Source organism: Mauremys mutica, chromosome 9, assembly GCF_020497125.1.
Source record: "Mauremys mutica isolate MM-2020 ecotype Southern chromosome 9, ASM2049712v1, whole genome shotgun sequence".
NCBI lineage: Eukaryota > Metazoa > Chordata > Testudines > Geoemydidae > Mauremys > Mauremys mutica.
In genome coordinates this window covers 91,597,737-91,624,048 of record NC_059080.1, presented here as the reverse complement: position 1 = coordinate 91,624,048, position 26,312 = coordinate 91,597,737, and the positions used below count along the sequence as shown (strand labels likewise).

Below are 26,312 nucleotides of genomic sequence, written 5' to 3'. Positions count from 1 at the left end.
TGCAAATTCTGTGTCAGCTCCCTGCCTTGCAAAATTTAACCATTTCCTCGACCCCTCATTCACTCTTAACTGCAAATAGCCTGCAGACCAGATAAGCAGCTGCTCCAACGGACTCCCTCGCTCCCCCTCCCCCACCTGCTGTTTCTCTCCTCAAGCAAACACTAGCTGTAGACATTCATCCCCCTGCCTGCCTCATTCACAGCAAACAAGAGCTGTGTTTGTTTTTTAGATAAGCAGCTGCCGGAGCCCCGAGTTCACAACAAAACAAAGAGAGGCATCATAACAAAACAAAGAGAGTAATTTAGTTAAAAGCATTCTGGGATATCTCCTAATACCCAGGAGGCCAATAACAGCGCTGGTGTGTGGCCACACTTGACGAGCAGCGCTGCATCACCAGCGCTGCACTCGTTATACCCCAAGCAGACCAGGTGTACAGCCAGCGCTGCAGCCAGGGAGTTGCAGCGCTGGATGTGCCTTGCAGGTGTGGACAGTTACTAAGTTGCAGCGCTGTAAAGCCTCCACCAGCGCTGCAACTCTCCAGTGTAGCCAAGCCCTAAGATACAACCGCATTTGCTCCAATCCCTCAGACAGAGACAAGCACCTACAAGATCTCTATCAAGCATTCTTAAAACTACAATACCCACCTGCTGAAATGAAAAAACAGATTGACAGAGCCAGACGAGTACCCAGAAGTCACCTCCTACAAGACAGCCCAACAAAGAAAATAACAGAACACCACTAGCCGTCACCTTCAACCCCCAACTAAAACCTCTCCAGCGCATCATCAAAGATCTACAACCTATCCTGAAAGATGATCCCTTACTCTCACAGATCCTGGGGGACAGACCTGTCCTCGCTTACAGACAACCCCCCAACCTGAAGCAAATACTCACCAGCAACCACACATCACTGAACAAAAACACTAACCCAGGAACCTACCCTTGCAACAAAGCCCGATGCCAACTCTCTCCACATATCTATTCAAGTGACATCATCATAGGACCTAATCACATCAGCCATACCATCAGGGGCTCATTTACCTGCACATCTACCAATGTGATATATGCCATCATGTGCCAGCAATGCCCCTCTGCCATGTACATTGGCCAAACCGGAAAGTCTCTATGCAAAAGAATTAATGGACACAAGTCTGACATCAGGAATCATAACACTCAAAAACCAGTAGGAGAACACTTTAACCTGTCTGGTCATTGACAGACCTGCGGGTGGCAATTTTGCAACAGAAAAGCTTCAAAAACAGACTCCAAGGAGAAACTGCTGAGCTGGAATTGATATGCAAACTAGATACAATCACCTTAGGTTTAAATAGGGACTGGGAATGGCTGAGCCATTACAAACATTGAATCTCTCTCCCCTTGTAAGTATTCTCACACTTTTTATCAAACTGTCTGTACTGGGCTATCTTGAGTATCACTTCAAAAGTTGTTTTTCCTTTCTTAATTGGCCTCTTAGAGTCGGTAGGGCAACTCCCACCTTTTCATGCTCTCTGTATGTGTATATAGATCTCCTCACTATATGTTCCATTCCATGCATCCGATGAAGTGGGCTGTAGCCCACGAAAGCTGATGCTCAAATAAATTTGTTAGTCTCTAAGGTGCCACAAGTCCTCCTGTTCTTTTTGCAGATACAGACTAACACGGCTGCTACTCTAAAACCAGAGAAATGTATATACAACACAACCGGATTCAAAATACTTACAAATTGAAGTAATTTATCCTTCACTGTGATATTTACTATATATTGTTCCTATACTAACATTTAACATGCACATTTTACCAAAACAATAACAGTAGACATGTGATGGCCGCCCTCTTGCTCAACACACTGGGGATTGAAGCAGGGACCTGCAAAGCCCAAACAGTATGAATGGCCAAAGGCACAAATAGGACCTGCAATACATTCACCAGTAGAGCTGCACAGCAATTTGTTTTTAACAAACAGATTATTCACCCAAAAAATACAGTTTGGGGCCAACTGGAACTATTTGTGAATTCAGAAGTGTGAACAAATTGTTTCTGCAAAAAAAAAAAAAGTCAAAATATTTTGACATTTTCAAAACAAAACATTTTGACTTTCAGAACAACATTTTGTTGAGAAGTTTAGCTAGATTTATTTCTACAAAAAGAAGTAAATACACCTGAAAAACAAACAAAAGAAATCATTTGAGTTGAACAAAACACTTCATTCGACCTGAAATTATTTTTGTTGTTATTTTGGTGAGAAACATTTCCATTTTATGTCAACTCTGAACAAAATATTTTTTTGGTTCAGCCACCAAACCAAAAAAATTAATTATTCACTCAGCTCTGTTCACCAGTGACTTACAGATGGACTTTCAACATATCGTCAGCTAACTTTTTGAAAACATTTTTTTAAACTGAAGAAAGTTCATTTTAAACCAAGTTCCCTCCTGCCTGCCCATTCAGGGTTGTAGGGGAAGACCAAAGTGCAGGTGACAGTTATGTAACCACACTGTAAGTGAAAGAACTTGAACAGACAGGCCTATGTTCTAGTGAAGATTGAAAAACTTGTGATACAGGAGATATTGGATACTGTTACTGTAGTGAACCTGAGTGCAACCTGTGACAACCATTCGAGCCATAAGTATCTTTGTACTGATGTATACAACTGGTGGTTTTCACTATACACAACCCCCTCCACCCCCCATTTCTTCATATATAATACTATGAACCAAATTTGTGCTACTTACTTGAGTAAAAAATCCCACTGACATCAACTTTGCTATGCTTGAGTAAAAACTGAAGCATTTGACCCATTAATATTGGATTGGTTAACAGGATTTTCTACATTCAGCAATGTGAATGGATCTTCTGATATTTCTTAAGAGAATCAAGTGCTTTTCACCCTTGTTTGAAAATTCTTAAGGTGAGGAACCTAAAATATATAGGTTAACAGGCAGGACCTTCTAGGAAAACTTTGTAATGCTTTATAATCGCATTGATTATATTAAATGCTGTTTATTCTGCATAAAATTGCACTGCTTAATAAAATTAGAACATACAAACAAAACAACCTGCCTACAACTCTAAATCATTTCTGTTTCAATTATTTTAGACAAGTAATACATACAGCACTTATTTTCTATTCTAGACTTCTCTACCCTGAAATGCTTTGACTGCAAGATGAACAAAACTGGGAGTAGGCTCTTTTCTTGTCCTAATTTTGTTGATACTGGAAATAAATGCTGGATTATAGCTGTACTTGGCCTCTTACAAAGGCTCTGTAGATTAAGAATCTAAAAATATGTTGCGTTGGTTGATATCCAGTAGTTTGGCATTGTTACAGTACATACTATCTAATGCCTTCTATATAGAGATTACTAGCAAAATAGCTTGTATATGATATCAATAAAAAACTGTACTGAGTGATTTGAAAACAAGCCTATATGAAATAGGTTGTTTTTTTTAACAAGACATTCAGAATAAGATCTGACTTCTCTGTTTTCTTTCCTTACTAAAGATTTGCTCTCTTTAGATGAACATAAGAATGGCCCAACTGGGTCAGATCAAAGGTCCATCTACCGCCTATCTTCCAACAGTGGCCAATGAACAAAACAGGCAATCATCAAGTGATCCATCCCCTGTTGCCCATTCCCAGCTTCTGGCAAACAGAGACTAGGGACACCATCCCAGCCCATCCTGGCTAATAGCCATTGATGGACCTGTCCTCCATGAACTTGTCTAGTTCTTCTTTTAACCCTGTTATAGTCATGGCCTTCACAACATCCTCTATTAAGGAGTGCCACAGGTTGACTGTGCGTTGTGTGAAAAAATATTTCCTTGTTTGTTTTAAACCTGCTGCCCATTAATTTCAGTTGATGACCCCTAGTTCTTGTGTTATGAGAAGGAGTAAACAACACTTCCTTATTTACTTTCTCCACTCTAGTCATAGACCTCAATCATATCCCCCCTTAATAGTCTCTTTTCCAAGCTGAAAAGTCCCAGTCGTATTTATCTTTCCTCATACGTAAGCCATTCCATACCCCTAATAATTTTTGTTGCCCTTTTCTGAACCTTTTCCAATTCCAATACCCTTTTTTGAGATGGGGCGACCACATCTGCACGCAGTATTCAAGATGTGGATGTACCATGGATTTATAGAGAGGAAATATGATATTTTCGGTTTTATTATCTATCCCTTTCTTAATGATTCCCAACATTCTGTTCGTTTTTTCACTGCTGCTGCACAGAGTGGATGTTTTCAGAGAACTATCCACAATGACTCCAAGGCCTCTTTCTTGAGTGGTAACAGCTAACTTAGACCCCATCATTTTATATGGCTGAACTATAGCATTGTCAGTACAGCTGAAGTCAGGCAATGTCCTCAGTGATGTTCTCATTTGCCAACCTCAAAGCCTTTATATAGTAATTCTTAATTATGGTCCTAAACCTGAACTCTAATTCTCATAGGGAGACTATACCTCGATAGAGTCTTACTGAAGTCAATGGGGTGCTACCTAGGTGCAGGGATGCAACCAGTACAGACCACATTGCATGATCAGGGCCTAAATTGGAATCAATGGACTACCCACATGAGCATGGATTACCTGAGTGAATGAAGATTGAAGGACTGGGGCCTTGGATGGGAAGAAAGAGTTTGGATAAATTTATATCTTTGCATGCTTTCTGGAAACAGGGTTTTCTAGATGATTTTAATAGTTATTTTAAAAAACCTAAGAGACATTGGCCTTTGTGGAAATTTTCTAAAATATCACTGATAAAAGTCACACAGCACTAATGATCTTTACACGTTAAAAAAAAATGTTCATCCCTAACTGCACAAAGAACAAACAATAAAATAATCTCTGGTCTGAGTAACTCAAGGCAACAAGTTAAAACTTAGAATCAAAGACTGTGACAATGCAACTAATCATATTAGTGTAAGGGATATTTGCAATGCAGATTGCCTGTTACATTGCAAAATTTTAATGAATTCAAGACAGCACCTTAGACCCAGCTACAAGAGAGAAGTCACGCTGAGTTAAAAATGTTATGTTTCTGGGTAGCTTGAATCACCTTCTATTTGCATTATGCAGATAACAGTGTCAGAATAATTAATTTCCAGTTTTGTCTGACATCTAATATGCCCTGCAACAACAAGAAAGAGACAACCAATTTTTCAAAGTTTTCAACAATTTTTCTTGTTACTGGAGAGCAAATTTAGCAGCAAACCTCATTTCGATACAGAGAATTTAAGTCATTACAGTATTTCTGCATTTTGATACAGAAACTGTTGGAACAAACAGTTCACACAACCCATCGAGATGTCTTCTGTATTCTCAAAAGAGCCACTAAGTATTTCCCGATTCTTGAAGAAAAATAAAAAATCGGTGCCTTTGCTTTCACAAACCTTTGTCCCGTTAAGTTATTTCCAACGCTTCTTTGAATATACATGTATGCGTACTACCTGATGCTCATGCAAGGACAGAGGTGGAAATGCCCTGCCTTTAAGGTGTTAAAAGACCAAAATAAGATCAACGTTAAAGCCAAATACTGCGTTCTTTCCTCAGGCAAAACTCCCAGCAAAGTCAGTGGGAGCTTTGCCTGAGTCAGGACGGGAGGTTTTATCATTCTTCCCTCGGGTTCAAAGACGATTTCTCTAAAACACTGCTGAGCTCGCCTCGGCGTCATTCGGAGCCCGATTCCCCCCGCTCGGAAGGAGCCTGCCCGGTCCAACACGCCAGGAGTTCTCTGGTCCGTTTCTCTCTGGCTCTCCCACAAACACAGGCGGGACTTGTCACACAATGAGCGGCACCCTAGCTAGCCCTGGCCGATCGCACTGCCCGGGGGGGGTTCTCTTCTGCTACACGGCCACACCGTATTGCCACAACAAGCGATGGCCGAGTGAGTGAGGACCCTCGCTGAGCTCTAAGCACACCCCAGCGAGCCCTCTGGCCACCCCCGGTCAGGAAATGGCTCCAGCTGGGCAGGCTGCTGCTGCAGCTGCTCTGGACCAAGCCTCAGCTGAGTGTCAGACGCTTCCTCCCCCTCCCCCGCCCCCGCTTGGAACAGCCCATCACTCCGCGACTTGGAAGGGAGGCGAGCCCGCGCGGCGAGCTCCGGCGGGGGGAGGAGGGCGAGAACTCGGGCGCAGCGCGCTTGCAGCTGGGCACAGCTTGAGCGGCGGCGGCGCCCTACTCGCCTGCCGGCTGCACCCGGCCGGGGGGGCGCTCGCCCAGGCGCGCCTACCCGGGGGGGGGGCGCCTGGGAGTTGGCAAACTTGCCCCCGCCCCGTGCCATTCATCTCCGCGTGTCCCATTACCTTGGAGAGGAGCGAGCCCGGGCGCGGCGCGGCGCGGCTGCACTGAGCGGGCCGGGGAGGGAGGGTTTTCAGCAGCCGTAAAGCGGAGAGAGCCCGTTCCCTTCCCCGAGCGGCTGTGCGCGCTCGTTACCAGAGCTCAGCCGGCTTGGCAGCCCCGGCCGGGGCCAGGGCCAGGGCCAGAGGGAAAGAGAGCGGCTGAGTCACGGCCAGGGCAGGGAGAGACATGTCTGCACAGGGAGGAGCAGGGTGTAAAGGGCAGGAGGCGAGGGGCTGTGGAGTCCTGCAGAACAGAACTACAGAAAAATCAGAGCCCAGCCCCGGGGGGGGCGGGGGGGAAGCAGAAGAGGCTCTACCCTGCCCCACCCTGGCTCTCCAGATGGTCACTGCCCTACATGTAAACACGCCCTTTCGTCCACATGAAGCCAAAGAGGTGTCCTCTGTCCTGCTGCCATCCCTCAGGGATTTTATCCTCACGGGGCTCGGGCAAGTAGGAACGTGTCATCCCCCAGAGGGGGAGGCGGGAGAGGGTAGCATAAGGGCACTGTCTACACTACAAAAGGATGTTGACCTTGGTTACATCACCATCCAGTCACCACAATAATTAAATGGCTTTTGCGTCTCCCCCAGAAGTGAAAGCGAGCCAGTACTCCGTACCCGTAAGAACCCGCATCGGCCCATACCCAGCCCACATTAAAGCAGGGGGCGCAGCAATGTTAAAGCGCTGCCGTGGCGAAGGGCCCTGCAGTGCTTTAATGTCCCGGCCCCATTGCTCCACCCCCACTGCCTCTGACGGGCAGGAGGGGGCAAAGGGAGCAGTTGCCCTGGGAGATTTAAAAGGGCTAGTGCAGCAGCAGCATCCGGAGCCCCGGGCCCTTTAAATCAACACGGGAGCCCCGGGCAGTGCGGGCCAGGGGGCCTGGAAGGGCTGGTTAGGGGATGCTGACCCCCGCAGCCCCGCCCCTTCTGCCCAAGGCCCCGCCCCTTCCAGGGGCCAGGGGACCTCCCCTCCAGCCCGTACTGGTAAATGTCCTAACTTACTTTCACCCCTGGTCTCCACACTACGCTCCTAGTGTCGGCAGTGCGCATCCTCAGCAGGAGCGCTTACACCGATTGCACGGTCAGTGTGAGGCATCGTAGGATGGCTCCTGAGAGCCAGCAATAGTCAATATAAAGCAATGCGCTGTCTGACACTAAGTCAACCTAACTACATCAACATTGACTCTACTAGGCCTCTCGAGGAGATGGAGATCTGAAGTTGATGTAGCAGGGCAGTTAGGTCAGCAGGAGCGAAATTTTAATGTAGACACTTACATAGGTCGACGTAACCTGTCTTGCATCCACTTTATTCTGGCCTAACTAACTTGGCCAGAGCCACACAGAAAGTCTGTGGCTGAGCCAAGAATTGAACCTAGTTAATGGGTGTCTCACTCTAGTGCCCTAGTCACTAGACAATCCTTCCTCCCAGCTGAGCGTGGCTTATTTTGTTTAGGAACTGGACTAAGCTATACTGCCCAAAGCACTCTTCTGCCAGTGTACAATGGGTCTGTGTAACCCACACACCTGGGTGCGGTGCTCTGGCCCATCTAGCGGCACCAAGACCACTTAGAGTTAAATGACTCTGCTCTACAGCCTTAGCTAAGAGCCAGTTGGCTTTTAGCTCTTGCAGTAGAGGCTCATGCACTGAGCTCCAGAGCAGGGCCAGCTTTAGGAACTGCGGGGCCCAATTCAAATACCCGGCGGCGGTCCGGGTCTTTGGCGGCGAGGGAGGGGGGTGTCCTTCACTCGCTCCGGGTCTTCTGTGGCATTTTGGCAGTGGGGGGTCCACGGAAGACCCAGAACAAAGGAAGGACACCACCACCCCCCCGCCACCAAAGTGCCCTTTGCGCAGGGCCCTCTTAGGCGTGAGGCCCGATTCCAGAGAATCAGCCTAAAGCTGGCCCTGCTCCAGAGGTCCCCAGTTTGATCCTGCCCACCAACGACAAGGGGTCTGTTGGTGTTACATCTGCACTAGGAGGAGTTTTGAGCATAGCTATCCTGCAAGCCCTTTCTAATGTAGACAAGGCTTAAGGGAAGGAGACTAAGCTCTACCAGTGTAAGGCACCTTTATATTGGTATAACTGTGTCCACACTAGGAATTGCACTAGTATAACTACTTTGTATTAAAAAAAAACCCACCGCTGAAATAGTTATATCAGTAAAAAACTATGTAAACCACACTTAAGTTTAAAATCATGAGTCAGGAGCCAAATCATCTGTTTTGGGTCCTGTTTCATAACAATCTGGTTTCTGAGCCTAAAAGCTGAGGCTTTAAGAAAAACAGTAAATATTGTGTCAAGTATCAGAGGGGTAGCCGTGTTAGTCTGGTTCTGTAGAAGCAGCAAAGAATCCTGTGGCACCTTATAGACTAACAGATGTTTTTGCAGCATGAGCTTTCGTGGGTGAATACCCACTTCTTCGGATGCAAGTCCGAAGAAGTGGGTATTCACCCACGAAAGCTCATGCTGCAAAAACATCTGTTAGTCTATAAAGTAAATATTGTGAGATTTGTGATAGAATTGCCAGAGTTGGCAACAGTGACAGTCGGCCACAATCTGCAGCGGAAATTCTGACCATTTGTCTAACTATAGTTAAGTCTTTGAATGTGGTTGTTCAATAAAAAGTGAGCTTGCCCATATTTGGGGGTTGAGTTCTCATTTTCTCAGGCACATTAAAATGAAATAATACTGCTGCTGCAATTGCCTCCCTGCATTCTGCTTGCTGTTTTGGACAATTGGGCCAGGTTTTCCCATTTTTATGCTCTAGTTTTTAGAGTGTCTGACTCTCACTTGGGCTTCTGTGTTTAGTTTTGCCCATACTTCACTATAAATTAAAATGTCATTGGCACCACCAGTCTGAAGCTATGAGTCTCAGCTGAGGCTATATAATCATTTATTTCAAAAGTAAGTGAAAATTCTAATACCCAAACAATATTACAGACAGCATCCATCTGGTTTGAAAGCTATGCCGAAATACAGACCAGCCCTAGTTTAGGCTGTTGTTGATGTGGAGCACTCATTTTGGCTGTGTCTGCAAATAGGTTTTATTCCAGGTTCCACTTCAAGCCAGTGGAGAATAACCTGATAAATCTGGAAAGCATCTACACTTGGCCCATTTGCTTGTACCTGCATCACATGCTGATAGTGTGCAGGCATCTCAGTCCTATTGCTCTGCTTAGTCCCTCCTTTCATCCCCTCTCCTCTGACTGATGGCTCTGTCCTATTGCTGTGCTCCACCGCTTTCCTGTTCGTATCCTATTGCAGCAGCTCAGTTCTCTTTGTCCCATTCCCCATCAGACCTCCAGTCATGTCCCATCTGACTGGCAGCTCCATGCTGTTATGCCTTTTTCCAGCTTGAAAGCTTGTCTCTCTCACCCACAGAAGTTGGTCCAATAAAAGATATTACCACCCCAACTTGTCTCTCTACTATCCTGTGATAGACAGAGCTACAACTACACTGCATACATTTTTCCCCACTCAGTCCACTCTCAGCCTCCTTGCGCTGCAACCAGGATGCCTGACTCCTTTCCTTGCCCAACTAGCATGTCTGCTTGTGCTCTGACTGGAGAAGGATTTTTCCCAGCCTCATGGGCCAGGTTCATGAAAGGCATCTTTAGTTCCTATACGTCTATCAAATAAGTGATACTAAACTAGAAATGTGAGTAGTGCAGAAGCCCTACAGATAATTGAGGACATATAAATTTATATGCATGTACAGAAGATATCGTTTTGTGGTGTATATGTAGAGTAAGTAATTTAGGGAACCACTAAGGATCAGCCATTTGGAAGTGGGTGGGATGAGGTGGATGTTTAGCCAGTAATCCTAGATTCCTGAGTTTTCTTCACAATTATATATGAATGTGTAGGTTAAACAATGAGAAACGGTATTCTGCAATCTCTTAAATTGAGCATGTATCAATACTAATTAATTAATTCCACAGCAACAGAGGACAGTTTCCCAATGCACATCATGGATTATGTATAAAGTTATAATTGTGTGACGTGCAGTAATTTGATGGATTTTTGAACCCCCTTAACATCAGTAGATAAACTTTGATCTTGAATCCACTCACATTATAATACTGCCCACTTGTGAAAAAGGAGCTTCCTCAAGGCAATTAATGATTTCATTCTGACTGGGAGCATTTTACTATTCCTTCTGTCCTAAAGCTGCAATTTGTCTAAGATTCCATGTTTCTAATGTAGAGGCTTCAGAACTCAGCAGCCCTTACCAAAGGTGGAGAAACAATCTGTTAAATTTCACTGCCTAAAAGTCAGATTTAAGGGACTATTGTTTACACCAAGAGAAGGGAATGGGGATCAGGAAGCCTTTCCTAGAAGGGTAGTTATGACATCCACATCCCTATTGAAAAACAAAAAGGTAGGAAATTGTTTTCTCGACCAGAGGATAAAAGTGCTACCACCAAAACCTCCACACCTCTGACTTGTATAAGAGCAGAGCAGTTCTGAATTTCAACCCGTCTCAGGAAAGTAGCTTCTGCTCTTCGAGTATTGCAATTGCAATGTCTGAGAAGACGGGAACAGCTACAAAAGCGATTTCAGAATAGTCCAGAGAGCAGCAACACAGTTAGTCACGCTGAGGAGCAGAAGAGAGGGAGAAGCTAATTTACAAAATTAGTCAAAAAAAGCAGTTTTTCCCCAACAGGAAGGAAGAAGTAGGAAAGGTACCCGGAAGAAAAACAATGTGATGGCATTGTAACCTGCCTTTCTCCTCAAAGTCCTGCATTTTGTGGACAGGACATTGAAAGAGCCACCGCAAAGCATTACCGCTAGGGAGCCCAAACCTACAAGCATTTAAATACATTAATAACTTTACTCATGTGCATAGTCCCATGGGCCATTAATCTGTCCCTTGCTGCTTTAACAGTAATAATTCAATACAGTATTTCCTTAAAATCTGTCCTCTTCTCTCACTAAAATCCTTGCCTATGATTTGGTCTTTTTTTTTTTTTACCTTGACTACTACAAACATCTCTTCTCTAGCCTTCTGCTAAGTCATCCTGCCTCCCCTCAGCCTGCCATTGGATATCCCTGTGACATTGCATCCCATAATGCTTTATGAATGTATATATGACATAACTGGAATATGTTTTATGTTACGTATGCCATGTAACATATCTTTGCAAAGGTTATGATCTACTGAATATATTCATCCAATTTGTATGCATGTATCATTTTTATATTCAAAGTTATGAATATTGGCTGTGTAATGGTTTGATTTTAAATAGCCTTAGTAGGGCATTTGGGCAGCTTCTTAAGAAAGGAATTTGCAAGTTAAGTGCCCAGTCAAGAAACACTTAACAGACAATGGAACCTTGGAAGACTCCAATCCACATAAGAAGTCTACGTGGGGACTTTCAAGGTAGCATGGGAGCAATGGCTGCCACCTGTAAAGTTCTGAGTCATGCATGGACATGTGACTTGCCCATGTGACTCCAAAACTCTATCTTGCACCTGGATTCTGCATAGGAGAGAGGAAGGGGTCTCCACCCACAAGAGAAACTCTATTTAAGCCCCTAGGAGACCCTTCCATTTGGTCTTCAGCTGGCTCAAGAGAAAGCCTCTCCACCCCAAAGGATACCTGAGAGAAACTGGAACACAGGACAGTAACCACAGGGGTGTGAGTGATTGCTGGACCCAGACTAGAAAGAGGCTAGTCTGTAAAAGAAACTTACTGGAACATCTATGAGAATGAGATTTCATCAGTAATCACTTTCTTACTGCATTAGATTTAGACTTGCGTGTTTTATTTTATTTTGCTTGGTAATTCACTTTATGCTGTCTGGTATTACTTGGCACCACTTAAATCCTACTTTTTGTAATAAAATCACTTTTTACTTATTAATTAACCCAGAGTATGTATTAATAGCTGGGGGGGGGGAGGGGGCAAACAGCTGTGCATCTCTCTATCAGTGTTATAGAGGGCAAACAATTTATGAGTTTATCCTGTATAAGCTTAATACAGGGTAAAACTGATTTATTCAGGGTTTGGACCCCATTGGGAGCTGGGCAGCTGAGTGTTGGAGACAGGAACACTTCTTAAGCTGTTTTCAGTTAAGCCTGCAGCTTCTGGGGGCATGGGTCAGACCTGGGTCTGTGTTTGTAGCAGGCTAGCGTGTCTGACTCAAACCAGGCAGGGCACTGAAGTCCCAAGCTGCCAGGGAAAACGGGCTCAGGGGTAGTCTCAGCACATCAGGTGGCGGTTCCCAAAGGGGTGGGGGGTTCTGTGATCCAACCCGTGTCAATCCTCACTTTGCATCTCTTCACTTGCTTCTTCTCACCTTCAACCTCAAGTTCAACATCCTTACCTTCAAGATCCTGTACAACTTTGCCCCACCCGAAGCCTCTGCCCTTACCTTCTGCAGGCCAGTAGCAAAGTCTGGATCTTTTTTCGAGTCCCAGTCCAGTGCTCTATCCCTAGCTTTTTATAAAACGGATGCTCTAGGAATTGTTTTGTTCTACGGCCTGTGTAACTCAGGAGGTCAGACTAGATGGACCCAATGGTCCCTTTTGGCCCTAGAATCTATGAGTCAGGCCACACTGCCAATACTGAGCATCACATTTCATTATGTAGTCACAAAGAGCCCTTTCTGGAATTCTCTGTCCAAGTTGTATCTGAGGTCCCATATCATTTAGCATCTATATCCCTTCTTCTACTTCTCTACCTGTAGCAACAACACATGTGATGCAGTGTCGCTCAACGTCTAAAACTTTATTACTCAGATTAAAAAGACAACACTTGTTTGGCTACCTAAAAAACTCTGTATGTTACTGTTCTAATGACCCATCCTCCCCCCAGTCATTCTTACATGGTACCTGCCAGATTCTATCAGGATGAGAGAAACATATATTCTGCTTCCCACAGTATTCAGGTATAGCCAAAGGCAAATGTCTGAGTTCATTGGCAAGGAAAATAAACCATTTTGGCTTGTGACTCAGGATCACAGTCTCCAGAGATGATTCTCACACAAAAAAAAGTGATGCCTCAGCATCCAGAATCATGAAACTAGGGTCTGAAGAAGACAGCTGCAGGTGAGATTACATTTGCAAATTTAAAAACAGCATTCAGGACAATGAAATGTAATACTGCCCCTTCCCAGGAAAGCCTCTTTTGGAGGGAGGAAAAATGTGAGGTGATTAAAATGAAAAACAGCACCAGCTACCAAAATTATGGCCCCAATTCTGCAGAGCATTTATGTGCTTTAATCCATCCCCATTCAGCCAAGTCCTTAAGCATAGGCTTAAAGTCACAATGAAATCAGTTTAAGGTTATGCATGTGCTTAAAGACTTTGCTGGACTGGGGCCTCTGTTGTGAGATACTGTACTGGCAAGAGATCACAAATGCCAAATTACAGTCACTGCCTGCCGGTGTATTAAAGTCTATGCTAAACTGGCCTGTTTCTTTAAGGTGGAAAGTGCCTCCCAACAATACAAGCTTAAGCAGTTAATTAGTTCAACACTCAGTTCAACAAAAACAAACTCTCTACTCACAGTATTGCAGGCTGAGAACTACTGCTTTAGTCAACTGCAACAGAACAGAGTGGGGGGAAAATGCCAACATACAAAACAGAAGGAGGGGCGGAGCATGACTCCACCCCATAATACTCCGAGCAAGTTCAACGCAGTTAACCCTCGCATGATCACTTTATGACACTAGGGTGGGTTCACAGGCCTTGAGATGGGCCAGCAATGATGCAGAACAGCCTAGCTCAAGCAGAGTGGACAGTGTGTACTCTGCATGCCACACTGCTGGCTAAAATGCTTTTACTGGTCATCCAGTAAAGAACGAGTTGTAGTAATCATTGTAAAAACATCATAAACACATATTTTAGGAAAATGAAAACTAAAAAAAATACATACTGAAAATTTTACGTTTCCTCACTAAGGATTACAAAGTCTCGAGTGGGATTCTGGTAAAAAGCCCTATAAAAGCATTTACCAGATTTTCTGGTTAAAAGCCTATGGCATGTGCTTTAACTCAACATTTTTTTCCCCCACTTTAAATCAGGCCAAACTGTAGGGAAGCAACCTCTAGATGCTTCTAACTACTAACTTTGAACAATTAACCACAACAACAAGCTTGTGTTTGTTCCTGTTTGGTTTGCTGGTTGATTGGCTGGTTTTTTACAGCCTGGTAAATGATTTATCTGCTCTATTTGTGTGGAGCAAGAGTGACATCTAATGGCTTGTGTTGTTAATTACTGGTGTGTAATCTCTATTGGAGCTTTATTAGGGATAAAGGCACTAGTGTGAGTTGTAGCTGAGAAACAGTTCAGCATATCTGTGGTAAATCCTACTTTTCACTCCTTGCAAGCAGGAAGTAATTTATGCACTTTACATACTTAGCCCCTGATGTAACAATGACCTCATGTGGGCAAACCTCTGTTCCCACAGGGAACCCTCCTGACTTCAGTGGGGCTCTGTATAGGCAGGGGGTCCTCAAGCAAAAATCTGATATCAGGATTAGGGCCTTTCTAATCCTGCACTGTTTAATAAAGCAAGCCACCCCACTGAAGTCAATGGGAGTTTTAGGTGTGCATGGAATGCAGTATCAGGCTTTTAAGCACATCTGTGAAGAAGTGAAATGGCAGAAACCCCAGCTGTAGAACCAAGAAACAAAATGTGATGAAAAGGCCTGAAATACCTCTGTGTGAACAATCTCTGCTTTTTACACTGCAGGAATTAATTGAAGTATGTATTTTGTCAAACCAATCTATGATTTGGCAAGACATTAATGAAATGAATAGTCAGACAGTTAGGGCAGGTGCCAAGAATGGCCGTTTTAGACCTACCAACCTTGGCAATGACCTCTTAAATAATGAACTTGGAAAAATATGCTACATTCCATTAAAGTCAATAAGAACAGGAGCACTTGTGGCACCTTAGAGACTAACATTTATTTGAGCATAAGCTTTTGTGGGCTACAGCCCACTTCTTCAGATGCATCTGAAAGCTTATGCTCAAATAAATGTCAGTCTCTAAGGTGCCACAAGTACTCCTGTTCTTTTTGCCGATACAGACTAACACAGCTGCTACTCTGAAAACTGTTAAAGTCAATGTTATCTACCAATGAAAGCCTACTGATAAGAAGAGCAGATAAGGAATTAAAAGGTTAAATAAATGTACAGTATTATGTGCTAGGGCTATTGGTTAGTATTTTATACAGCACCATACACGTGGATAGCATCCGTGCCCTGATGAGTTTACAGTTTATGGCCCCAACCTCAAAATATGCATTTCTACTCAGTACATACTGATCTGTCTCTCTATATAGGCAGGTCTCCATACTCATACATCCCCATTGAAGCCAATGGGGCTCCACACACATGCTGCATTCTGCACATGAGGTGCAGGTTGTCGGATCAGTCCTATATGGTAGGTGAGTTTCACTGCACTTGGAGATGGATCACCAACCAAACAGCAGTGCAAGATATTAAGACAATTACATTGCATACCTGTTATACTTTAGACAGCAAATACTTATTTACTAAATAAAATATAGCTATATTGATCTATTTATATATACACATATATTTGCTGGAAATGGGATGAATTTAAAATCCATGTTAAAATGCTCATTTAACTACTCGATGGAGTCTGCAATGATGCAGAGAAATTGTATGGATTGAAGTGAATTTCAGAAATTGGCTCCAATTTTACTGGTGTAAATCCAGTGTAACTCCACTAATGGCATGCTATTCTAGTTTAGTCCCAGTGTAAATTTAGTCCTAAAACGCACCATTGGGACACATCAGTCCATATGGCATAAAAACGGCATATTTTAGCTTTATTTTTAAAAACTTTTTATTTCATTGCAAACCATTTCTTTTTTCAAAACTCTTCTTAAAGTCCACTACTTTTATAAATGCTTCCTGCATTGATATGCTCAGCCCTTTACGCTTTAGTAAACGTCACACTACTGCACAGCTCCTCAGTGCCTATCTATACTATACTTACAATGTTTCATAAAAGGTTACAAGCTCACACTTGCATACCATGGACAGGAGAAACCATTCTGGTGATTTTCTGCATTGCATGAAAGTTCCAGGACATTCAACAAGTAGACATGTTAGATGGTAATGGTACACATAGTGAGATGCCCTGAATATAAAGCTTGTGGAAAAGTTCAGTTAAAGCTATTTAAATAAATAAAAATCTCAGGCCAATAAAACAAAAGGATGGGGAAAAATAAGAGATCCAAACAAAATCCAAAAAAGTTTGCTGCTCCCTCTTAGATTTAAAAAAAAAGAAAAAAAAAAAGGAGCCTGAAGACACAATATTCAGAGTAATACAATTCCAAGGACCTAAAGTATCTATCCTGTGAACAATGGGACAAAGCACACACATAACATTACTCCCATTTGTACATGTTTGCAGAATTGGGTCCTTAATCAAGGCTGCCCATTGTATTACTGTTACTTAATATATTATGATATAATAATATAAGAGATATTTTTGGTCATCTTTGCCTTTGCTCTCAGTGACCAGTTTCAAACAAGAAGTTATCAAGCTGCAACACTACCAAGACATGTAGAAAGACCCATATGTTTCCCTTAGATCCTGGAGGCTGGTAAACTGTAGGTGAACTGACTGATAAACTTTGTGCACTAATGACATCAATAGTTGTTTTGCCATTGATATAAATAAGATCAGGGCTCAGGACTCCCGATCACATGCAAGTTCAGTATCAAACCTCCTTGGAACATGCAGTTTACTAAAATATTCACATTGATTGGCTCATCAAACAGATTAAATGAGTGCATAATATCCAGTTCTCTACTAATGTATTTGCATATTGTTTTACAAGAGAATCAGTGCTTACAATAAAGATTATAACTACAAATGATCAAAAATAAGAAAACCAACTGTGTACCATTTTACTTGATTAACCACTTTAGTGGTGGGTTTTATCACATATTTGAGAATTTAGAGAGAGAGAGAAGCCGCTACCCTTAATCCACATTTTAATTTCCTTTCATTTTAGCAATAGAATACAACCATAATTCAATGACCCAAGCCACTTTTCCACTGAAGAAGAACAGTCCAGGATCCTCTTATTCTCATTTACCACAAGACACACACATTTCCCGCTGTCAGTGACATTTCCTGTTTCAGTTCCTCCACCCACATCTGACCCACGCTGGCTAATCCACTCTGGCTAAAAAAAAATTTAAAACAAGAGAAGATACTGCACTGGAAATGGCCAATTGACATCTTTCAGGGCTCTCACTCTCAGCAAGTACACAGAGCACAGGTGGGGTGGCTTACCCAACATTAGAACTAAATAGAAAAACCAATCTATATTCACCCTCATTGAGAATTGAAACCGGGATGGGTAATTTGTTCTGAGTGGGAAAGAAGCACTACAGACTTTAGTGCTGCAGGCTGTTTTGGGTCCTTATCATTTAACTCAACAGGGAGTTTCTTCACATAACTGGACCTCCAATTGTTTTTGAACAAGATGATAAATACTTGCTGCAAATGTGTCCTGCATAACAGCTTTTATTTCATCAAGCATTGCATTAGCATTTAAAATTCACCCAGGTGATGCGAACAGAAGCAAAGCTTTGCTTTAATTTAGAACTGTGCCGGGTTTTGTTGTTCTTTGGGTAGTTTTTATTTTTTAATAGTAGCAACATTTTATTTAAAAGAGGTCTGGCAAAAATTAGGGAGAGCCGAGCAAGTCCCAATGACTTCAGACTCCCTTTGGTGTGTTAAAAGACGAGGACCTGCAGAGCCTACAAGGTGTAATTTACTTCAGAGGAGAGTAGCTTATAACCTATGATTTTAATGATTGTCCTATAACCAATCATTTTGTCAAGTACCAAATAATGTGTGGTTAAACTAAATGTTACTCTCTTATTCTTCAATAGGATGGCATTTTATGTAATCAGTTCAGATAAGAGAGTTTTCACGTTTTGGGGGGGTTGGTGATGGGCATGGAGATGTTTTTCAGGAGATATTTTAACTCAAAGGTTTCAGTCTTGGATATATTTTTGGAATCATTTGATGCTTTCTTTTATAAATAAATGAATTCATAGATAAAAACCTTCTTTACAAACCTGAATTTGTGGTAACAAGTCTGTTATGGGGCCGGATTCAGATCTCACATATACCAGTGTAGATCGGGAGTAACTCCGCTGAAGACAGTGGAATCACTCTGGCATAAATCAGGAATAACTCCATAGTTATGCAAGCATAAAAGATCAGAATCAGTATCCCTGTATCTTTTATTCTCTCTTAATTCTCTTATGGCCTGATCCTTCACCATTAAAAATAATGGGGCTTTTACAACTGACTTCGATAGGATTAGGATCAGGCGCTTATTAGGGTTAAAAAAGGGTTAAATAGTTTTGTTCCAGGAATCTCCCATATAGAGCTCATTGCCAGATTGAGGTCTAAAAGAGATGTTTGCCGTTCAAAAGACTTATTTCCCTCTCTCCTACTCATGCTGTACCAAAAGGAAGAATGGAAATATTTACAGAACAACTGCCCCTCAATAACCAGAAAAAAAATCACTGCCAAGAAATGTGCTGTTCCACAGTTCTGCTGTTACAGTATATTCAGTGTCACTGATACAATCTTCCACTGAATTCCTCTGAAAGTAAAATACACACTATACTAGCAAAGGAAGCATATCTAGTAGTTAAAGCATGGAACAGCACATCAAGAGATGCGATTATGGAGGAAGGATGTTTGGTATGATTATCAATCAAATGTACTTATATGGCTTTTATTACCATAGAAAGCTCAAAAGCTTGTCTCTTTCACAAACACAAGTTGATCCAATAAAAGATATTGCCTCCTTCATGTTGTCTTTCTAATGAGTGCTTGACAGTCTTTAACGTATTTGGGCATTTGAAATCAATGGGAGTTAGGCATCTAAATATCTTTAGAGACATGTCCCTTTATTACAACACCCATTTGAAATAGATCTGCAATACTGTGAGCTAGAGCACATCAGCAGGGTCTACATGGGGCAGTTAGAGAGCAACACATGGGTGCCCTTTACAAATCACACCCCTCTAGTTTGCTTTGCCATGATGTGTTGACAACCCCTTAATAAATCTTATTTTTAGGAAGACCGGTTGAGTCTAAAATTGTTTGTGGGTAAAGTCACAGTAAATTCTTTTCAAAGTCATATTTTAAAAAACAAACAGGCCAATCACTATCCTAATGAGTCAAAACTTTTCCTTCAAATTCATTCTGCAGTCATTGGAGCCAGTGCCCACCATGGTATCTCCTCATGGAGATATCTAATTAAATGAGCCACAGGAATTAAATGACCACATGGAAAGTCAGTAGTGGAAAAATGCCATAACTTGGATGCAAAACCATCATGAGACAGATTTCTGAAGGAAGGAAGGCAAGTGAAAGTTACAGCAACAGGAGACAGATTTGCAAAACTTTCTGCAAGTTACAGTATGAACCACACGCAGGAGGAAAGAAAATTATAGAATATCCAGGGAAGTAATTTTTCTTCTGCAACAAACCTTTGAAACCTAGAGACATGTGGACTGTCTAAACAAAAAGCACAGCAATTAAAGTATTTTATCCTCTTCATCTCATCCCAGCTGTAATGACCATATAGAATTCTGTGCTGTGTATTTCTGTTTGTCCCATTAAAATGTAAGCTCTTTTGGGCAGGGCCTGCTTATTTGTTTGGCACAAACTCCCCTATTGAACCATACCGAGTGCACACAAACAGGGCTATACTCCTAATGTTAATCCGTTCCCTGAAGCAAGCTAATTAAATCTAAAAACTGATAAAATGGTGTTACAGTTCTCACATAAATCAACAGAATCAAGGGCATTTAAATTTAACTCACTGCAGAGTCTTGTGTATATAACATGGAACAGCACTTACAACGCATCATTAGAAATGTAATCGGAACATTTTATTCTAATATAATTGTTGTAGGGCCAGACTGGGAACCCATTTCTGGGCAGCAGTGAGTGAGTACATGGTAAGTCTCATTGATGTCAGTGGAACCACTCCTACTGTAGTGAGTCAGGGAGTGCGAATGTGTTTTGTATCACAAGCTTGCCGTGTTCTTGGTTCCGCTTTTCTCTCTGCATCATTTATTTGCTAGAGCACCAAATGTGCATAACAATAACACTGTGCACTCCCATAGTACTTTTGATCCAAGGTCACCAAAGTGCTTTGCAAACAATAACTAGTTAGGTAGATCTGCATCTGCAAGGTGTTCAGAACCTTGAGAGCGAGCCTGGTTTACCATGACTTTGTACCTGGGGTAGTTTGCATCTCCCCATGTTAAACACTGCCAGGAACACTGACGCTGCCCTAACTTGCACCCCGATTCCAAGACACTTAAGAGACTTTTCAAGGGTGCAGATTTGCTGGAGTGCAGGGCTACCCCCACCACAATCCCTCCTACTGCAGATCTGTAACAGTGACATCCCCCACTTCTCCTCTGCCCCCACCATGTAGTCGGGTCTCTTGCAGAGGTGGCATTGAACTGCACAGAGCTAGTGCTGCACCATTTCTGGGAGCCCCCTGCACTAGGTGTATTCCCCAAGGACCCCCCTAGTGCAGGGGTTCTCAATCTTTTCTGAATCACTCCCCACCTTAGGTTAGTTTTTTTTTAAAACTTGGAAGCCCCACCCCACCCCCAAAAAATTGAGTGAGTGGCATTGTGACCTGGTGCACAATGCCACTCAATTGTAGCCTGGCTGCCCCATCATATGTCATAATGGAGGGGCAGCTGGACCAAATTTGAGTGAATGGCATTGCAATCTGGTGTTTGCCCTCCTCCCGCCCCGAATTATGAGAAGGTTTGCCGTGAGACACACACACACCCTGAACCTTTGACATGCCCCACGCCCCCAGTTGAGAACCTCTGGCCTAGTGCAATGAGCCTCTTGTGCCATCATTTACAACAGTTCACAGGGGTGTAAAATGCTGCCAAATCAAAATGGCATGTTACATTTCCTGTGCACTGTTGTAAATAGTATCACAGAACCATGGCAAAGCGGGCTTATAGATTTCAGAGGGAGTTAAGGGGAGTCAGCATGGACCAGGCTTAGGATTGCCAATTCTGACTGAAGCTATTCCAGGAGATTTTTTCCTCAACAGGAAGTAATGTTATTTTCTTAAAATAGCCTATTAAAATCTCCCAGATTGCTTTCAATAGTCACCAGGAGATAGATGCCGACTCCGGGAGACTGCAGGCCAATTCTGGAGGGTTGGTAACCCTAACCAGGCTTGTGGCGGGTGACGACTCACTGGCACAGCACCTCCTGCTGGTTGTTCAGGGAATTCGCTCTTTTCCATCTCCAGAGCGCCCTCTGCCAGCTGCTGGCCTCACCTGCTGCTGGCCCTGGGTCCCTCTTGGATCCCAGAGCCCTTTGCTCAGGGGTTCTGCCCACCACAGTACCCCCTCTCTCTGGGTCTCCCCTCCCAAGGGAACCCCAACCCCCTATCCCCACCTTGGGTCAGTGGCTACTGCCAGTCATCATCTAGCCACCGCTCACTGGAACAGACTGCAGTCTGTAAACCACTTACCACTAGTTGGACCAGCTGCCTCTGCCTATATCTGGGCTGCCCTGTGCAGCCCCAGTACCTTTGTGGGCCCTTAACTCGGCCTGCAGCCTGGGGCTTTGCTAGGCTGGAGCGCCCCAGCTCCCTCTGCCCTTCCCCAGCACTGCTCCACCCTAGGTACCCACCTCAGCTTCCCGGGCAGCCAGGTCTCTCTCTCAAGCTCCTGGCTCAAGTCACAGCCCTTTTATAGGGTCAGCTGAGGCCTGACTGGGGTGTGGCCAATCAGCCTGCTTCCCCAATCAGCCTTTCCCCAGCCACAGACCTCTCCAGGGCTGCTTTTAACCCCTCCGGGCAGTGGGATGACTACCCCGCTACAAGGCTCTATGCCTCTCCTCATCCCTGTGTAATAAGCGTTTACATGAAACGAACTTTGACACAAATAGTTATAAAATTCTTGGGGTGAAGTTTGACCTTTGATTGGGGGATGTGGCTCCCATTAACTCCAGGATGAGCCATGCAACAAAAAAAAAAGCAGACTCTGGGACTGACATTGTTAATACAATCTGCATAAGCACTTAATATATAATCTAGGGGACAATCGCAAATGTAGCAAAAGTGGGTGCAACACTATTAATTTCATTAGAATTGCATCTGTTCCTATCAGATCTCAATTTGGCCCTTCACTGATCTTTTATTTTATTTTTGCTCTCAATTAAATGGCAGCTTAGCTGATTTAATCTGGTTTTTTTTTAAAAACAAACAAACAGTTGACAGCCTGACTCACTCATCCTAATGCAGCGCAGTGCATTCAAGATATTATTAAACCTTGTAATTTCAAACACACTCGTGTGATTACAATTTAGATGAGAATTCATGGAGTTTGAGTCCCACGTTATCTCCTAGTGCTTGCTCGGGAAGCACAAACCCTGCAATACCAAACAGAATAAATAAATTGCTTCCATTGCTGAGACTGCAAGGGGGAAGTCCTGGCTGTTTTAAAGAGAATCTTCATTTTTTGTTAAATGGTGGGCTAAAGGGGGGAAGTACATGGCTGGTAACTGGAGACATACTGTGTTTCCAGATGGCTAGAATGAAATTACAAAAAGAGCTGGGATATGGAGAAGCAGAAGGGGGCCAAAAAAGACCATGGGGGGAGTTTCTATCATCTCAGTGCTTCTGTTATCAGATGGCGATGAGGGTCATTTAGCAGTTTCATTGAGTCTCATTTCATTTTGGTGTTATCTCGGGATATTAACATTTTTATTTCATGTGGCCAACAGAGCTTTGAAGGCTAACAGTGATTGAACTGGCTTTTAAGCTGGTTGCTACTTTAGCGGCTAGGCTTTAAGTAGAATGAAAGATCGTTGTGGACTAATACATGCCTACAGGTGCCATCGTGTAAGGGATGTTTTTTTAACAGCCTAGTTCATTTTTATACTGAATGACGGTGCACAGAGCAAGACAACAAGTCAGCCTGGAGTGGATGGTTTTTTGAAGTGTGATGTCTCATTGGTACAGACATTTCCGGGGATATGAAGAGCTGTCAGAAAGCGGTGAAGAAATTTAGGGATTATTAGCGGAAGAGAAAGCAGAGGACTTATCAACAAGGATGTCGTTTCTAGGAAACGAGATCTATTCTTAAAAAAAATAGTATTCACAGCCTCCAGGGGAAAATTACAGCTTTTTAAAGAACTGGCAGAAAAAGTAGCAAGGGCAAAAAAAGTCAAATGACAACAGATGTACTCCTTGGTGGGTCATTTGAATTTTGCCTGAAGGGTAATCCCAGTGGGGATGGGTATTTGCACTTCGTTTAGCAGCATCCACAGCAGGGATAAGGCGATTTAATCACTTTATTAGAATAACATCGTCATTAAAGGAGGATTTGGGAATGGTGGGGGGGGGGCGAGTATTTTTAGAAAGATTCAGTTGGATACCAGGTCTCAGTGACCAGCTTGCAGTTGCAGCTGTTTATGGCTGCATCAAGAACATTTCTGGCTAGGTCCTTGGTGTGCAAAAAGGTTGGTCTGCTGAGAATAAAAGTATTTAAACATTAGTAGGTGTCCTAGTTAAGGATAGCTCCTTGTTGCACCTAAAAAATAGAAAATCTGGAAAACTTCATAAACATATGCAATGTCTTAAGTGTCTAGAGTAGTGGGGGTCCAGCTAATTCTCTTCTGTTGTTTTTAAATGCCTTGCAAGAGTCTGATCCTTGCCTCCACACATCAGCGTTTTTTAGGATACCTACTGTCCCGACCATGCAATGAGTACCACCCAGGCAGACCTCTCCATCCAGGTGGAACCCCATTGACTTCATAACCTGTAGGTGTAGGACCTAGGTTCCCAAGCTACAAAACAGAGTTCTGTAGCACGTACGGGAACGTTACAATGAAGTGTTCCAAACCAGCAGTAGCATTTTATCAACTAAGTCAAAGCCAGCTTTTGTATTTTCCTTCATCCTTCCCTCCCACATAACCACCTACAGCTGTTACTGCACATGTACACCATCACTTGTTTCAGTTACAGTACGTTGCATCAATTGTTACATACACAGTTTCCTGTGTTGAGTAAGAAAAGGGAGCACAGCACCATTTCCAAGCATTACACTGCTAGCCAGAAGAATTTTCCTCTAATTACTTCTACAGCGTGATCGTAACATCTTGGGATCAAGAGCCCAAATGTCATCAAATCTGTCCTCGTTTTTATTCTGGGCTGCATGCCATTTTCCAAATTGAAGAGCTCAGAGCATTGGTTTGGAGCACATGAGCCATGTAGAAGCTTGGACTCCCACTCACGTGAATAGCATTGTTCCTAAAGTGAAAAGAGAAAGAATGTTAAGAACAATTTGTTCCAGGTTTGTTAATCTGTCAAAATGCAAAGTACCCCACATGAACAGTTGTCTAGAAAGCTGTCCTCTTGTCAAAATTTTGTAACATGTTTCAATCCACCACCCTCCAAAATCAATCACAGGCAGTTTCCTGACGTGTAAATAATCTGGTTCGTTGTTGCCACATATTTTGTGGTATCGGTATGTATCAGGATTGCATTGTAAGAACAGAAGAAATAGTTGTTCTCTATAGCTTATGAAGAAGGGTTAGTGCTAGAAATCATGAAGAAGTCATAGGGAAATGTGTGATATGTGCAGTGAAATTTGATCTAAAAATATGTAACATGGATACAGAAGGAAGAATAGGGAATGAGCTAAACACTTCTTGCGAAATACAAGGAAGGATTGTCTAGTGGTTACGGTAGCCTGGGAGTTGAGAAACCTGAGTTCTGTTCCCTGCTCTGACACAGACTTCCTGTGTTATCTTGAGCAGGTCACTTAAGTTCTCTGTGCCTCAGTTCCTCATCTCACATGGGAGCATGTTTGGGATAAATACATAACAAAGATTTATGTGATCAATATTATAACATTGGGGACCTAAGAAAGATAGACCTCTGGGGTGAGTGGTGCTCATTTTTGCCTATGCATCTTCATGAGTCATGCCTTAGTAGTCTGCCTTGAAGCTCCCATGATCTGCCAGGCAGCCATGTATAAGTACCTCTTGGAGGCTAAGCAGAGGTAATTTGCCCCCTCCCTGTGATGGTGGGGATGCACTTTCTGGGGGTGCTGGAGGAACAGTGAGCTGTGGACATAGTCAACTGCAAGGTTATGGAACAATAACTACTCCTGGGGAAATTCTGCACCAAAAAATTAAAAATTCTGCACACAATATTTTAAAATTCTGCACAATTCTGCATATTTTGTCAATATAATCAAGCCAGTTTCAATTATTTTGATAATTTATTTCAAAATATCTGTCAGCAAGTAAGTCTGTAACAATACAGACAACAAAAAAGATTCAGAAATGCTTTTTGACAAACAGAGTCCTTATTAGGCATATTGATACAGAACTTTGAGTAATAATTCACTTAAACTATAATACAGAAGCATATTTCCTGCACTCCTCAGAAGCAGTGCAAAGGCTTGGGGGAGTCTGGGTCAATGAAGGAGCTGAGGGAGAGGGAAGTAATTGTGGGGAAGGTGCCTGAGAGTGAACCTGGAGGGTTGTTGGGTGTGGGTGGGAGAAGTATAGAACTTTTGTTGTGGGGGAGGGATGATTAGGGAGTTGGGAGCCTCCCCCATGAAGACTCTGGCTGACCCCTAGCCTCTCCCATTCAGCCAGGCATATCTGCACATGTCCCCACATGGCCCTGCACCCCCACTCCACCCTGTCCCTATGTGTCCCTGCACCCCCATTCAGCCATCCCCACTCCCCTCATCTCAGTGTGTCCCTGCACCCCTTTCCCCATCCCCCTGTCTCTGCACCCCCCACTCAGCCACCCCCACTTTCCCCCATTCCTATGTGGCCCCACACCCCTGCTCGCATTCAGCCCCTGGCTCCATGTTGTCACCCCACTAGCTCCTGTGCCCCTGCCTGTCTGTCCCCCCAGTAGCCCTTCTAAATCC

The 26,312-nt window shown here is 43.3% G+C and overlaps 1 protein-coding gene across 1 annotated transcript in view; it reads right to left on the bottom strand.

Annotated features, from left to right (window-relative positions):
- The window catches only part of NAALADL2 (N-acetylated alpha-linked acidic dipeptidase like 2), a 907,975-nt gene extending 895,120 nt beyond the window's left edge, over nt 1-12,855 (bottom strand). The window contains exon 1 of the mRNA XM_045031272.1: nt 12,716-12,855. The gene's annotated coding sequence lies outside the window, so the exon portion shown is untranslated. The remainder of the gene's footprint in view (nt 1-12,715) is intronic.
- Between the last annotated feature and the right edge of the window lie 13,457 nt (nt 12,856-26,312).